This window comes from Sus scrofa, chromosome 18 (assembly GCF_054392235.1).
Source record: "Sus scrofa isolate SSC_HxYL_T2T_F1_AM1 chromosome 18, Sscrofa_HxYL_maternal_Yorkshire_Landrace_v2.0, whole genome shotgun sequence".
Classification (NCBI taxonomy): domain Eukaryota; kingdom Metazoa; phylum Chordata; class Mammalia; order Artiodactyla; family Suidae; genus Sus; species Sus scrofa.
Window position 1 is genome coordinate 40,715,406 of NC_139400.1, and position 15,720 is coordinate 40,731,125.

A 15,720-nucleotide genomic window follows, 5' to 3' on the forward strand; every position below is an offset into this window, starting at 1 on the left:
CTCTCCTACTAGAAGGTAGATTTAAATAGATATATTAAGATAGTCTTAGTCTCAGATATGAAGAAATATAAAAAAGTAAGAACCAAAGTTTAGAGCATACAGGGGTTATGATGGCAAAAGTGCACATATTAAAGAAAGTTACCTTTTCATTTGAATACTCTCAAAATTCTTAACTGTTTTCTGTCAGAAGGTAAAATTAATACTAATACATTTTGCATTAAATGTTATTATTGTAAAGCATCATCTTGGGTTATTAGTTAGAAACTGTTATCACACAGAGAAATTTAAGTTACCAACCAAATATCTGTATATTTTGAAGAGAAAAAAAAAATCCAAAGAATACTGTCATCGCATACTTTTCTACTAGCATGTGAATAGCCACAAAACTGAGAGATGGAAAATATAGAGAACAGATGACTTACATTTGGAGGGCTAGGCTTTCATTCTCTCTCCCAGGATTGAGGAATTTTATTCTTTGTGCTTACAATGTTCCTTTCTCCAGGGTATTCTTCTACTTCCAGAATAGGTCAGAACAAAGCTTCAATAGGCTTCTATTATTTGTTTGATCTAGAGGGAAATTATACTTTTAATCAATTATTGCAAAAATGCATCAAACTTTTTTCTTACTGTGCTGGGGGGCGGGGGCTTCTCATTATTTTCTGTTGGATCTGAGGTGAACGGAGAAAATAGGAATTGCTATTGTTGAATATTGTAATAAATAAATCAAGCAGTTTAAATTAACACCACTAAAAGAAACCCACATCTATCTCCTTTTTCATTTTTATGGCTAAGCAGCATAGCAAGAGGAAATTAATATTCAAAATCCAAATGACTACAAAAGCCTACTCAAATGTATTTTTAAAAGACTTTAACATAATTTTGCAAATCCATGAGTTTGAATGGACTGGCAGAGACGATTAGGTATCAAATATTTTTACTCATTCATTTTAATGTCTTAGGGCTAAAGAATTACAGGGTGATTAGAAAAGTGTAAAGGAAAATCCATTTTTAAAAAATTTAATGGAATAATAAAAAAAAGATGATTTCAAGAGCACGAGACAGACCAGAAACTGATAGCAGGGTCTGTAGGCAGGGCAAGAAAGTCTGGAGTAAGAATTCTGATGATGGTACAAAGCATGTTGGTCAAATTAAAGCATATAACATGAATACATTTTTAATCTAATTTGATGTTAATTATCTAAGAAACTCATAAGATGTAAAATTGCAACACATCCTACATTCACAAGGACACAGAAACATAATATATGATTATTTGACCTTTGGTGGTATGAGGAGTCATAATTTTAAGAGAATTAATTGTATTCTACCAATTTTTATCAAATTGTAGTTTTCTAATAATGGGTATTTTCTGCCTCATTAAAATGAAATATTAAGATAAATGTCTTCAACTTGTGCCATACCCTAGATCACACGCTCTTGCCTTATCATAAAGCCATTTGTATTGCTTTCCATTAAATAATAAATCAAAATGTAGGGGGAACATTTAGAGAAAACTGGAAATAAAATATAGATGTTTGAGGGAAATGTGTCTGCTAACACTTTACAGCCAATTTTGGCTCAGAAATTTAAGAATATTACATTTGTGATTATTATTTCAAAAATAATAATATAGTGGGAATACAGTAAACAAATAAAGTCAATCAATATCTATATTTGAATAGCTAAATACAAAAACCAAAACATGTATGGGCAGAAGAGTACCACTTTAAGCCATCAATTTGATCACAAATTGATACTTGTGTCATCTCCTTCTCTTTTTAACCATTGTAAGGGGTACTTGAAATCATTTGCCTGGAAAACCTCAAAATTACTTCAAGGTGAAACAAACACACAAATCTAACCACCAAAAATTAAAACTATTAAAGGAGAAAATGCACTCAAGACTAGATTTTAGGATTACAGAAAATTGGAGTATCTTCTTTTAGAAAGATTTGACTAATGTTGGCCTAAGAGACTTACTGTTAAAACTTATTAACATGCACTTTCTATATGAATATTTCCATATGGCTTTTCAAACACAGGTAGTTCTACTTTAGTTTCTAGAACACAGAAATGGTTTTGCTGTATTTTGGATCAGTGCAGATCAATGCACATTCCTTTAGGGAAGCCTTTTGAACTGACAAGGCGTGAATGATTGACATCAGTAACAAATACTTTTTGTTGTCCTGGACTGACATGTCATTTACAGCTATACCTATGCTAATTAATGCCATACATATCTACCAGATGTGTCAGAAAAATATGCCAGACCCTTCACAGAATATAGTTTGACTGTAGCTAAAATTACATTATAGATATGGAAATGCATCCTTTGTGATAAAGAACTGATCTCTTTCTCTCTCTCACATAGACTATACTACCTATTATAGAGGAAAAACCCATTTATATGCACAATTAGCTATAACTTGTCTATTTCATTGGTAAAACTTTTTACAAAAAGGAAACTCTACCTTGAAATGTTCTAACACATTATAATCTTAACCCTAAAAAATACAGAACATAATGCACTCAAATATTAGTCAGGGTCTTCACCAACTATGCTCTCACCACATTACCCCATTATACTGAAATCTCTCAACTACACCAGTAGACTGTTAAAAATGGTAACTTTTCATTAATCAACTTCATCTCCCCATTCCCTAAGACAGAGTCTGGGATATAGTAGGTACTAGGGGGTTTTTTTGTATGTTTGTTTGTTTTTGTTTTTAATAAAGAGTTAAGATCAGTAAAGTCATCAAAATTATGCAGACCATTTTTGTCAATGAATTCAGTATATACAAAGAAATAAATATTAATGTTGACAACTGAAACCCTTAGTCATTAAATCATATAAACTAGTAAATAACTCACTGCAGTACAGTGGTACAGAGCCAGCACTCAGAAAATGTGACCTAAAAAATCAGGCTGGGAGTTCACATTGTGGCTCAGTGGTTAATGAATCTGACTAGGAACTATGAGGTTGTGGGTTTGATCCCTGGCCTCACTCAGTGGGTTAAGGATCTGGCAATGCCATGAGCCGTGGTGTCGCAGATGCAGCTCCGATCCCATGTTGCTGTGGCTGTGGTGTAGACTGATGGGCTACAGCTCCGATTAGATGGCTAGCCTTGGAATCACCATATGCCACGGGTGCAGCCCTAGGGGGAAAAAAAAAAAATTCTTAACCCTCTTTTTTGATTCCCCTCCTACCTCAGACCCTCTTTTTTCAGTTTCTGCTAATTCTTATTCTTACGTACATGTATTTCCTCAAAGTCCATTTTCCCAAAACTTAATTCCAGTCCTCCTCTTCTCTGTCTTTTTTTTTTTTTTTTTTAATTTAATGGATGCACCCACAGCATATGGGAATGGAAGTTCCCAGGCCAGGAGTGAATCCGAGCCTCAGCTGGGACCTACACCATAGTGAGGCACCCACTGCACCAGACCGGGGATCGAACCCCCATCTCCACAGTGACCAAAGCCATTGCAGTCGGATTCTTAACTCGTTGTGCCACAACAGGATCTCCAGTCCTCTTTTTTTTTAGGGCTGCATCCATGGCATGTGAACGTTCCCAGGCTAGGGGTTTAATCCCAGGGCTGCAGCTGCCAGCCTATACCTACCACAGCCACAGCAATGCCAGAACAGCAACACTGGATCCTTAACCCACTGAGCAAGGCCAGGAATTGAACCTGCATCCTCATGGATCCTAGTCGGGACTGTAAACCACTGAGCTATGAAGGAAACCTCCTCCAGTCCACTTGTTAATCTGAACTCTAGTACTTAAAATAACCACGACTTGTTGCAAATGATTAGCAAATGTATATATGCAGTCCACAACTCTCTCCCGATGTGCAGATTTAAAATCCTTACTGAATATACTATCTCCTAACAGCTCCCCTTTTCTCCAGTGTTAACTTCCAGAACAAGGAAGCAATCAACAGTTAAGGAGGGAGTGAAGTCCTGCAAGAATTCACAGGCGTCAGAGAACAAGGGGAGAAATCCAAACCCATTCGAGTTAGATGCAACTTGTTCCTCGTATCTCATGTGCAATCCAAGTACATTTCCCTTATAAAAATTGCTGCATATAGCGGTTAGGTTTCAAGGCAAATATTGCTAGAAAGAATAATATGATAAACATCAATACAGCATGAGGATCACAGAATAAAATACCCAAAGATAAAAGGGTAAAGCAGCTAGGTGCAAGAGAAAAGAAAGGTGTAGGGTACTGTGGTAAAATCTCTAAAGAGGTGGTTTTTAACCTGCATCATATTACTGCATATGCTACTGCATTTGCTGTATAGGAACACAGGCTTAGGCTTGCCAAATGGGAATTTTCAAGAGAAGTTAGAAAAGCTGTGGGGGACCGATCCAATTTTTTAAGATTTAACAAGACATTTCGTATTTTTAAAAATAATATAATAATATTTGCAAGCTAAGGACACAAACCACTCCTTCCCGACTTCAATGTTAAACCAAAGGATCAGCTTATGACCTAAAAACCATGTATAATATGTTTTCTAAAGGAAAGGGTGGTCTGAGTCATGAATAACCAATACAAAATCCTTCCATATACTATCCATTTACACTTTGCGAAATGCTTGTTATTTAATTTATTACCTAGAATATCCTGTGAGTGCAGTTTTCATCCTCTCTTTGGCTCAGTTCTTTATCCTCTAATACCTCTTGAACATCTTCACTTGAATATTCTGGTGTTGACCCTTCTTCCAATTAATTATGGCTTATATATTTTCAGAAATTTATCTCAAATCTTCTCTATACTCAAGAACACTCAAGTTTTCTTATATATATGCCAATATACCAGATGTCTCTATGAAGCATCTTAAAAACGGTATCTCACCCATCTCTACAATGCTAGTCTTTTTCCCTTTTCTTCAAGCACAATTTCAAATTCATATCCCTCACCTCCCCTAACATCTTCAAACATATCACTCACCATTCATCTCTGTAGAAAACACCAGATCTAACAAATTTTTCAAAAGATGCAATTTTTATTTTTTTATTTTTTATTTATTTATTTATTTATTTATTTATTTATTTATTTATTTATTTATTGTCTTGTTGTTGTTGTTGTTGTTGCTATTTCTTGGGCCGCTCCCGCGGCATATGGAGGTTCCCAGGCCAGGGGTTGAATCGGAGCTGTAGCCACCGGCCTACACCAGAGCCACAGCAACGCGGGATCCGAGCCGCGTCTGCAACCTACACCACAGCTCACGGCAACACCGGATCGTCAACCCACTGAGCAAGGGCAGGGACCGAACCCGCAACCTCATGGTTCCCAGTCGGATTCGTTAACCACTGCGCCACGACGGGAACTCCCAAGATGCAATTTTTAAAAAATAATCTATTAGCGTGGCATAGGGGAAGGAGTGGAATGTGACTTTACACTGTACAAATATTTCCCTGGTGCTTTTTCTTTTTTTATTTTCTTGGCCATACCCGTGGCATAAGGAAGTTCCCATGCCAGGGGTGGAAACAATGTCTCAGCAGCAACCTGAGCTTATGCAGAGACAACGCTGGATCCTTAACCCACTGTGCCATAGTGGGAACTCCTGCCTTTTCTTACTAGCTTATCAATTAATGTTGTTTAACAGCAGAGCTGGTTCCTCAACATCTACTGAGCAAATAAGAACTTATTAGCCTTAAACCCAAGACCCTTCATCTTAGGATCGACGCTGCCTCTCCTTTACTTTCCTCCACAAATCTCCTCTACATTCCAGAATGGAGCCAAACATGTTGTGTTTGCTTTATCAGCCTCTAAAGTCTCCATTTGCTTCAATGAGCATGTCTCTCTCTCTCCTCTCAAATTCTAGTTATTTAGATTGTCCCATGCCTTCCAAACCTCGATTCGACCACCATCACCCCCAAGAACCACACCCTTATTTTCTTAATTAGACATAATCGACTCACATAGCATTTTCTCTACAGCTCTCCTTTGAAAACTAATCACTTAATTTACCATGTAATACATTTGTCCACATATCTGATTTCTCATGTTTAATCAAAAATTATTTTAAAGCATAGAATACATCTGATTCATCGCTGTCTTTCGTAACAACCTAGCTTTATTATGACAGAAGTACTAAACCATTTACAAGGAATGGTGAACAAGGCAGAAGCAGAGTTACAGTATAACTCAAAAAAAGACAGTTATGTTAAGCCCGTCTTAACCTTTTGTGTTCATCAATTTCAGAAAGTAATTGTCACTACCATTGTTTTCAAGTTCTAAAAAAAAAAAAAAAAATGGAGAAAAAGCAAGTCATTACTTGATTTAATTCTATAGAAGACACACTAGACAAACTGTTTTAAGTCAAATGATGGAGGATAAGAATGTACACATATATGTGTGTGACTGGGTCACTTTGCTGTATAGTAGAAAATTGAAAGAACACTGTAAACCAAGTATAATGGAAAAAATAAAAATCATTAAAACAAAAAAATATTTGGTTTTAAATACCTACATTGAAGTTCTGAATCGACATTAAAATTTAGAATCAAAAACAAAACTGTGAATTTTTTGTATGAAAACCAAGTTACTTGACCATTTGTTTTAAAAGATATAATGAATCTTTCATAATGACCACTAAGGTAGCTCTCTGTGTCTTATGGAAAGTAGGATCAAAACTAGCATATCTGGGGTTCCTGTTGTGGCTCAGTGGGTTAAGAACCCAAAACAGTGTCCATGAAGATGGGGGTTTGATCCCCAGCTTCACTCAGTGCATTAAGGATCTGGCATCACCAGAAGCTGTGGTGTAGGTAGCAGATGTGGCTCGTATCCAGTATTGCTGTGGCATAGGCCAGCAGCCTCAGCTCCAAATCAACCCCGACCCCAGGAACTTCCATATGCTCAGGTTTAACTATTTAAAAAAAGAAAAAATATTAAAGTAGCACATCCAACACAAATAGGGTCATCCAAGGAGCTGCTAAGAGATACAAAGAGAAATACAAATTATATTCCAAATTCTAATTATATTAGCAGCAAATTTTTTTAAATGGAGTATTTACTCTTGAATTACTTTAGGGAAGAGAATTTACTTACATAAACTTTCAGTGAAGCACAAAAACTAACACAAAATGAACTAGCAGTGAATAACCAGGATCTGCTAAGAGGGAAGATTTTAGGTGCCTCTGGCTCACCCCCAACAGTTCACAGGAGAGATTCATAAAAGTGAAGAATTTATTCAAGATTTCATTGGGTCTAAGTGGCAGAGATGGGAGGTGAGCTCAGGACAACTGCCCTAATCCAAAAATCTTTCCTTTTGAAACCAATGCAAGCTAAGTATCCTCAAAATTTAGCTGATGTATAAATATACACATATAATATTTAATTTCTCTATATTTGAAGATAATTAATTTCCACTGAATAATATATATAATCAAAATTAGAAAAGATCAATATTTTGGTGTTACATCAGAGTGTGCTTATCACAACACCTTAAATTTTATATTAAACGTATCTCATTTATGTATCATACCCATGTTTATAACTGCAGAGTCAAATAAGGATATCAGACTCCCAAAATAATAATCATCCATTCTCTCCAGAGGGCACAACCAATGCCAGCATCAATAGATTCACATATAAAGAAGATCTACTCATTCTCCTCAAGATTTCTGGGTAGTTGATTGAATATTAGCTTATTTATGAAGTGGAAAAAAATCTCAGAGCAAACAAGCAGGAAAGGGGAAAAAAAAAAAAAAACTATCTTATCTATATTGCCCTGACAATTGAGTTTGGACAACAGTATTTTCTAAATGTACCCTATTCAGGGCTGGATATGTAATTACCTTCAGTTCATAGTCTAGACATTAATGCTTTCATAGTATTTAAGACTCCTTGTAACATGCTTGCAGCTTTAAGTAAGCAAGGCTCAATCTTGACCAGATAAATTAGCAAAGAATGCAATAAAAGCTGCAATAAAAGAACTTTATCCTACAAACCTTCAAGTTGCTGCTAAATGAGATTTCTTTGAAATGCAGATCAGTTGAACTAGATTAGTGAATTTTAGCTCCTGTCAACATCATAACAAAATACAAATACAATTGTTCACTGGCCTTATCTCCATGCTTCCATCTGCTGCCTTGTTATTTACTTTCCTTGATTTACTATGCAGATCTAAATAAGGCACATCAAGGAGGGCTTACAACACAATGGCTTCTTAAGCTTTACATCAAGGTATTTGAAACTGAAGCCAGGAAAGGGCTGCCATCAAAGACATATCTCTAATGAACTTCCATATCAGAGAAGGTTTGGTATTTAATACTGCTGTGAAAAGAAAGAGCTACAAATCAGAATGGCCTATGAAAGAAAATGCCTACAAATCTTGATGAGATTAGCACCTCTGAGAATTAATATCCCAATAAAAATGATGTCTGGTACCTTGAAGAGTTAACTTCCAACCTTTGCAAATATAATGCACTGTGTCAAGAGCAGGGAAATCATTTGACAAGGTTAAAAGGTCAGGGAAGAATTTTTAATTTTTCTCCCAAAGCTAGAAAATAACATTTTTTACTCCTGCTTATTAAATCCCTGCCAGATTAAACAAACTTCAACATAATTAATACAATTAACAGATTTATAACATTATTTTCTATGTTACATGCATTTTCCACTATTTTTCAAAAAGAAACATTACAAACAACTTCAGAGTAAAATAATGTAATCTAAAATGACAGCATGCAACATTTGTTCATCAATTCTAGTATTTCATTTTTCTCCCCCGCAGCAATCTATGGCAACACAGAGTAAAATCTTCAGTCATTTTGCAAATTTCAGGGTGCCATCTTTATATGTCACTCACCTTTTAAAGAGATACAGTAAATAAGAATCTCCTTCCACCCTCTCTTCTTCCCTAAACGTATTTTCCCACTTTTATTTCCAACGTGTCAAAGTTGAACAAGACAATAATTCACAAACATGAGTGAAAGTTTCCAGCAAACTCTGCTTGCATTACTGTTTGACAATTTCTTTCCCATAAGCATCAAGGTCTATAAACAAATGACAGTTGTTGTTTTTAGGGGAAAAAAGAAAGAAAGAAAGAAAGCATTTCAATCATTTATGTCATTCTATAGCAAGGGAAGATCCCACAAGCAAGTTTTGTTCTGTGGATCAATCAGCTCCAAACCAAAGTAGACAAGTTGTCGACTCCAGTGCCTGGAAATCCTGCTGCAGGCTCACCAGATGATGAAAACTGAGGTATGCAGTGGGGGGCCCCACATGGCATTCAGTAGCTTCTGGGCATGTCAAACTTCACAACTACCCTACAGTCAATGACAGCAAACACCTTCCCCGTTCTTGCCTCCAAACATAAACTTGCCTCTCTACCCTCCCTTCGAATTAAGAATTACGGGCAGTCTTCCAGAAACAAAGCCCCAAACAGAAGCAACCTCCCATGACTACACAAGAGAAATTGCAGTTGTCTTTTTGCTGTATTTCCTTTCACGCAGCCGAGGTTCCAGACTTATTTACAACCACAAGAGACCATTACCTCTTCATGCTTAATAAAATGACAAAACAACAGATTTGCATATGCAAAAGCAGGTGCTCTAACAGGTTTGACTACTCTTGACCTAAAGCACATAAAAGAGGTTTCTCTGCCACAGCTGTCTCAAAAGTACTGGTGCTCTGATGGGCATTCAAAACTCTACCATCTGTAGAAGCGTGTGCTCAAAATGACAATATGAATTAAAAACTGATCAATGAACTTCTCTCATCTTTATCCATATGTTTAAATTCCAAGATATGTATATATTGGGCTATTTTACCTACCAGTCCTAGATAACAAAAACAGAAATGTTGACATGCAAAAGGAATGTGTTCAATTGATCACTGCAGAACAATTCTTTGCACCATGCTGACATACTGAGATGCCAGGAACTGAATTTTAATCATGATATTATTTTACAGAACACAATTTTTTCCACAGGATTAATCATTTTAATTGCTATAACAATAACCTAAATAACTACTTTGTTGGATTTTTCACTATCCTAATTGTTTTCCTTAACTCTTTTTATATTCCAGTTGTCATTTTCGATCCTAAAAATAACTACATTCATGGGTTTCTTAATCCTTCTTACTTCAGGCTTTCATTTAGAGAGGTAGATTTTTCTGAGATTCCGAGATTATAATTTTCTTTAAGAGGCTACTTTTCCCCTTGCACACTAAGGTAAAGAACCTGAGTCTGAGCATGACCCCTTACTGAACAGAATGACTTGTTTTTGAGTTATATTTGCAGAAGGTAGCACCATATGCCCCAAGCTCCAAGTTGGGATGCTCTTTCTACGGTCTAATTTGCTTGTCAAAAGATGTTACAATCACAAACCTCCAGTGTCTAGATAAACTTAATATCTCGTGAAGCAACAACAACAATTTTCCTCACTTTCTTTAGAAGTAACAAATTAATCTCAAATAAACACAAAAGGTTTGTAAAGTTCAAACAACTTCTGAATTATAAATAAAAGAACCTGGTGCCACATGATTGAAAAAAGAAAATCATACACACGTACATAAGTTCAAATTAATTATTAAGACCAAAACCCTGTCTGCTTTTTGAAAGAACAGAAGCAGCATGAGGTGCACAATTTTCAAGCTGACTTATAAATAACAAACTACTTTTTAAACAGAAGTTTCAGAGAAATCGAATATAAATCAAATCACAATTCATTTATAAAAATTAACCTTTGAAATTCAAGTGAAATGCATCCACTTATTTTAAATATTTTTGCAATTTCCACTGTATGCATATCTTTGAAATTTGGTCTTCACCTCCAAGAATCTTTAAACTTGGCTGCAATATTCTTTTGTTTGTTTGACTGTGATTTTGTTTGTCTGTTTTCTCATGAAGGAGAGATGGTATCTGACCATATAGGGAGGAAGAAAGACCAAACCTGCAAGCAACCAGTTTAAGTTTTTTTCTTTTTTCTTTTCTTTGTCTTGTTGCTTCAACACTTAAGATACCATTTAGAGAAAAAAGCAAGGGTATTCAGTGGCTGTTTCTCACAACTGAGATGAGACATGACTATGACCCCTTCAAAGCCTTTCCAAATTTTTTAAAACTAAAATTATTTACTCAATAGGTCGTAACTGCCTTTCGTGAGCCACAGTAATCCATCATGTGAATAAATATTTAGACAATATTTTAAATGTGTACGATGTACTTGACGGAATGCCACAGCTCCAGGCTGTCATGTAAATACAATCTGATCAAAAACATTCTGCTCGTACAATAAAAGCCCAGTTACAAACACAATAGTTCAGCCCAGGAGAGAAAACTGATATCTACCAAAAGCTCAACAGTGGAAAGTGACCATCAGTGACATATACCATTGCAATTTTAAGTTTTAAAAGTTGGTTTTGTTGAAGCAGATATCATATAAAGAATACACACCTATCTGAAGCAGATATTAAGAAAGCCTCTTTAAAATGTACCATTTGTGAATAAAGATAACACATCTAATAAGCAACACTATGCAGCAGAAAAAAACAACAGAGTGGCACTTAACAGGGAACAATTTACAACATAAGTTGTTAAGTGAAAAAAAGCAGGATACATCAAAGTGTATATGTTTATATTCCCATCTGTGAAAAAATGACATAGATACATATATGTTTATATACACATTAACTATTTCTAGAAGAATACCAGAAACTGGTTGCTATGACTGAGTCTTGAAAAGGAAAAATGGATACTTAAGGCATTGCTTCACAAATTTTTTCACAACTTATGAAAGATGAGCTCATGACAGAAAGAAGAACCGAAGAAATTATAAGCATAAGAATGAATAAAAAGTTGTAATCCAAACAAGAAGGAATGAAAATCTGAAGGATGACAGCAGCCATGAAGATGAAGCAAAGAGGACATATTTGACAGCCACTTATAAATTAGGGTCCATTTCACTTTGTATATGACCGAGAGAAAATAAAAAATGACTTTCAGATTTTGGGACTTGGTTGTATATTGTGGATAGCCTAGTCATGCAACAAGACAAGGACTGTCCCAAGAAAAGCCATCTAGTAGCTCTAGGATTTACACTTGTGGTAGCAGTCTCCAAGATTCCCAAAGATCCCTACCCCTGTAAATCTCTGTCCCATGCAATCCCCTTCCCTGGAGTGTGTGGGCTGGATCTAGGGCCTTGCTTCTAATAAGCAAAACATGACAAAATTTCTCATTTCTATGATTAAGTTTCAAAATAACTCTGACTTCTGTCTTTCTCACTCTCTTATGCGCTCACTCTGATGGAAGCCAGTCGCCTCGTTGTGAGGTTTCTATGATTCGGCCCAGGAGAATGCCCAAGTGATCGGCCTACATCTTCTGTAGGAACAGCACAAAAAAAACTGAGGGAATATTCTTTCAATATTCAAAAGCTGTAATCTGGTCCAGCAAAGGAGTTATAGAAATGATGAGTTAGTTAAGCTCTAACATACATCTTTGTTATTTCACTCATATCTTTCTCCTTAAAATAAGCAAACTACCAAGCGACATTCACCTTAGAACTAAGATATCTTTCTCCTTAAAATAAGCAAACTACCAACCGACATTCACCTTAGAACTAAGCCCGTTCATTTATCAGCAGCAACCCTAGGTTAGCTGTAGATACAATAATTCAACAAAAATCAACGAAAACATTCAATACCTTTGACAAAGGACTTAAGTTTTCTTGAGCTAAGAATAAAGTATTTTACGGTAGCAAAACATCATTCTTTATATATGCGTTTCTGCCTTTGTATGTGTTTACATCAGACACTGGACAGCTTCTACAGAGGGGTGAGTGTCACTTTTTAATAGCCAGAGTAAGATAAAGTTAACCTTATACCTCCTAGATTTAGTCAATTTATCTGGATTTAGAAACCAGCTCATTCATTTTTGGAGCTGGACCTGAACTTTATACAATATAACTCTACTTACTATCTGTTGCCTAATAAATACATGTTGAATTGACATGAACAAATTTCCTTGCTTTACCGTCCTGGTAACTAGTAAGATTCTAAAGCTCTTGTCCTATTTTCTTAACTTCAAAGAGTGCTCTGCTCATAGAGTCAATGAACATTTACAGAATGAGTGAGTGGATGAATGAATGAGTCACTCTATTAATCAGTAGAGGGGATGGTAGATTGAAGAGGGTGTGACTGATGAAGGCTGAAAGGAAAAGAAAGGGGAAGGAATCGGGGATATTGCTGTAGGGTATGTCATCCATCAAAGGAATTTTATTTGCACACCTTTTAAAATAAAATTTGGCAGCATTTTTAGAATAGATTTGAACATCATAAAGGTAAGAAACTTCAGGAATGCTAATTGCGAAAATGACATGATGATAAAAATTTGTCATGGCATATAAGGAAAATGATACTTCTTGCCACTGCTGTGTGTGACAGGCAGGAAAAACAATAGACATGTTACTTGGCAACAGGCTGAAACAGCATCATTATCACCATAGAGTCATGGAATCCCCGAATTGGAAAGGATATTAAAGGTCATTCAGTCCAACGGCAAGCAGATGGCCATCTAGCCTCTGCCTAACCATTTCTAATCACTGTTGCTTTTCATGGTAGCCAGTTATACAGCCGAATAATCTTAGTACTTATAAGACTTCTTAAATTCAGTAAAAATCTAGCTATTTAAAACTTCTCATTTGCCCTGATTGAATACTCAGAATTTATATATATGACATCTGGTTCTTAGCTAGAAAAGAGCAGAGGGAACCACACTGGACCTGGTATCTTAGGATCTGGATGTGTGTCACAAGTCAGCCACTTGTTTTATTCCTAGTCAAGCCATTTAACCTCTGAGCTTCACCCATATATAAGATAGGACTGTTATGGGGATCAACAAAGATAATAAATGCGATAGAGCTTTGCAAATGAGAAAATGCTAAAGGTACTATATTTCATTTTGACAGCCTTTGTATATTGAATATAGTTACAGTTTCTCTTCTCCAGGTACAACCACAGTTATCATTTGTAGTGTCATATAGTTTTGTGACGAGGGCAGGTAACATGCCAAACCTATCCTGACCGATACACTAATTTAAATTGCTCCATTTTTAGCAGCAAGAACAAACTATGAAAAGGAAACTAAATCTCAAGAGAATCTAATCATAGTGCTTTATAATATTACTCTGACAAAGCATGCCTTTTAAAGTAGTACTAGAAAGTACATTTTCAAGTGGTAAAAAGATTCTCAATGATTTCTGGGATACTGTGGGACACAGCCTAACTTTTCTAAGTCAAAAGTGGGCTTTTTGAAAAAATAACATTTTAATTTTTCTTTGAGAATGTTTTGTCCTCGAGGATATATCACAGTTATATTTAATTTTATCTTTCATTAACAGAAATCCCTGCCTATTACTTCAGCCTATAAATGATTTACTAACCAACACAGAGAAAGGAGAAGACGGGCACACATTAGCTGAGACCTGACCATGTTCCAGAAGACAGGGTGTCTTGAGTTAAGCTGGGTCTACTATAGAAAATACCAAACAATTCCTTTTAAAGAGATTTTTTTTTTTTAAAGTTAATGTACACACCATCTACAAATTAAACTCTTACATTTCCAGACTCTTCAACTTGAATCTTCTGGAAATTATTCTAAATGTTTCTGGATACTTAAAATTTTATCTACCCCCTCATTTGAAATTCATAGTTTATATACTTTTATTTAATTAATTTATTTATTTTTGGTCTTTCTTTTTATGGCTGCACCTGAGGCATATGGGAGTTCCCAGACTAGGGGCTGAATCAGAGCTGCAGCTGCCAGGATCCAAGCCACGACTGCAAAACCTACACCACAACTCATAGCAATCCCAGATCCCTAACCCACTGAACGAGGCCAGGGATCGAACCTACATCCTCATGGATACTAGTCAGGTTCTTTACTCACCGAGCCACAATGGGAATTCCTATACTTTTTAAATTCTAATGATTCTTTGGAATTAATAGTAAGAAAATTGATACTTACATACAAAGAATTGTGCTTCTGAAATACTAATGCTTCCTAAGTTTAACACTGTAAACCAAAAATAGAAGTCTAACTTTTTTCATCATTTTATAAAATACTGAAATATGTCCTAAGTCATTGGCTGGAAAAACTTCAGCTTGAGTAATCTTTCAGGAAATAAAAGAGGCTCTAGTAAGAGCCTCTTATAAGGTTCTATTTTCTCTGTTGCTATGTAAAGCATTTTACTTTTCACACCTCTCCACAATTAATGGTGGAAAATCACTTAATGGTTTTGGTGATTTTCTTCTCTGCTCACGCTGTTTCCTGAGAGCTATTTCCTGAGAGGTTCCAGGGAGCTTACTCATACAACTCCTGTGAGTTCTTGGTCTTCTCCCAGTCTCTGGGTCCAGGGAAGGAAGAGCAAATCATCTTACTGGTAAACATGGGCCTCTCTTTCATTTCTCATTTAATTCAGAACATAGATGGGAAAGAAGAATGATTTACTGGGTCAGGTAAGACATGCTCCCCACCCATAACAATGAAATTGTCCACAAGAGTGAGGTTCAAAGCAATCCAAGAAATTGTAATGTTACGTGTCCTCTGTATAATCCAGGTTTCAGTGTAAGTATTTTTGTAGAAAGTCTTAGATAAGGTAGGGTGGAAACTAATCACACCTGGGGAAGACCCACAGATGCATGTCATAGAAAAGGGTGCTAAAGCATCTGATGTGTCACAAATATGCCACAGGTATACCAAGATGCTGGTCCCATC

At 36.0% G+C, this 15,720-nt stretch overlaps 2 protein-coding genes across 10 annotated transcripts in view; both read right to left on the reverse strand.

Annotated features, from left to right (window-relative positions):
- FOXP2 (forkhead box P2) overlaps positions 1 to 15,720 on the reverse strand; it is a 549,648-nt gene that overhangs the window by 478,068 nt on the left and 55,860 nt on the right. For all 9 annotated transcript variants that reach the window (XM_085004682.1, XM_085004684.1, XM_085004680.1 and 6 more), the window contains exon 2: positions 423 to 567. The gene's annotated coding sequence lies outside the window, so the exon portion shown is untranslated. The remainder of the gene's footprint in view (positions 1 to 422; positions 568 to 15,720) is intronic.
- Positions 1 to 15,720, reverse strand: part of LOC146395001 (uncharacterized) — a 182,523-nt gene that overhangs the window by 110,335 nt on the left and 56,468 nt on the right. The gene's annotated exons all lie outside the window — the stretch shown is intronic.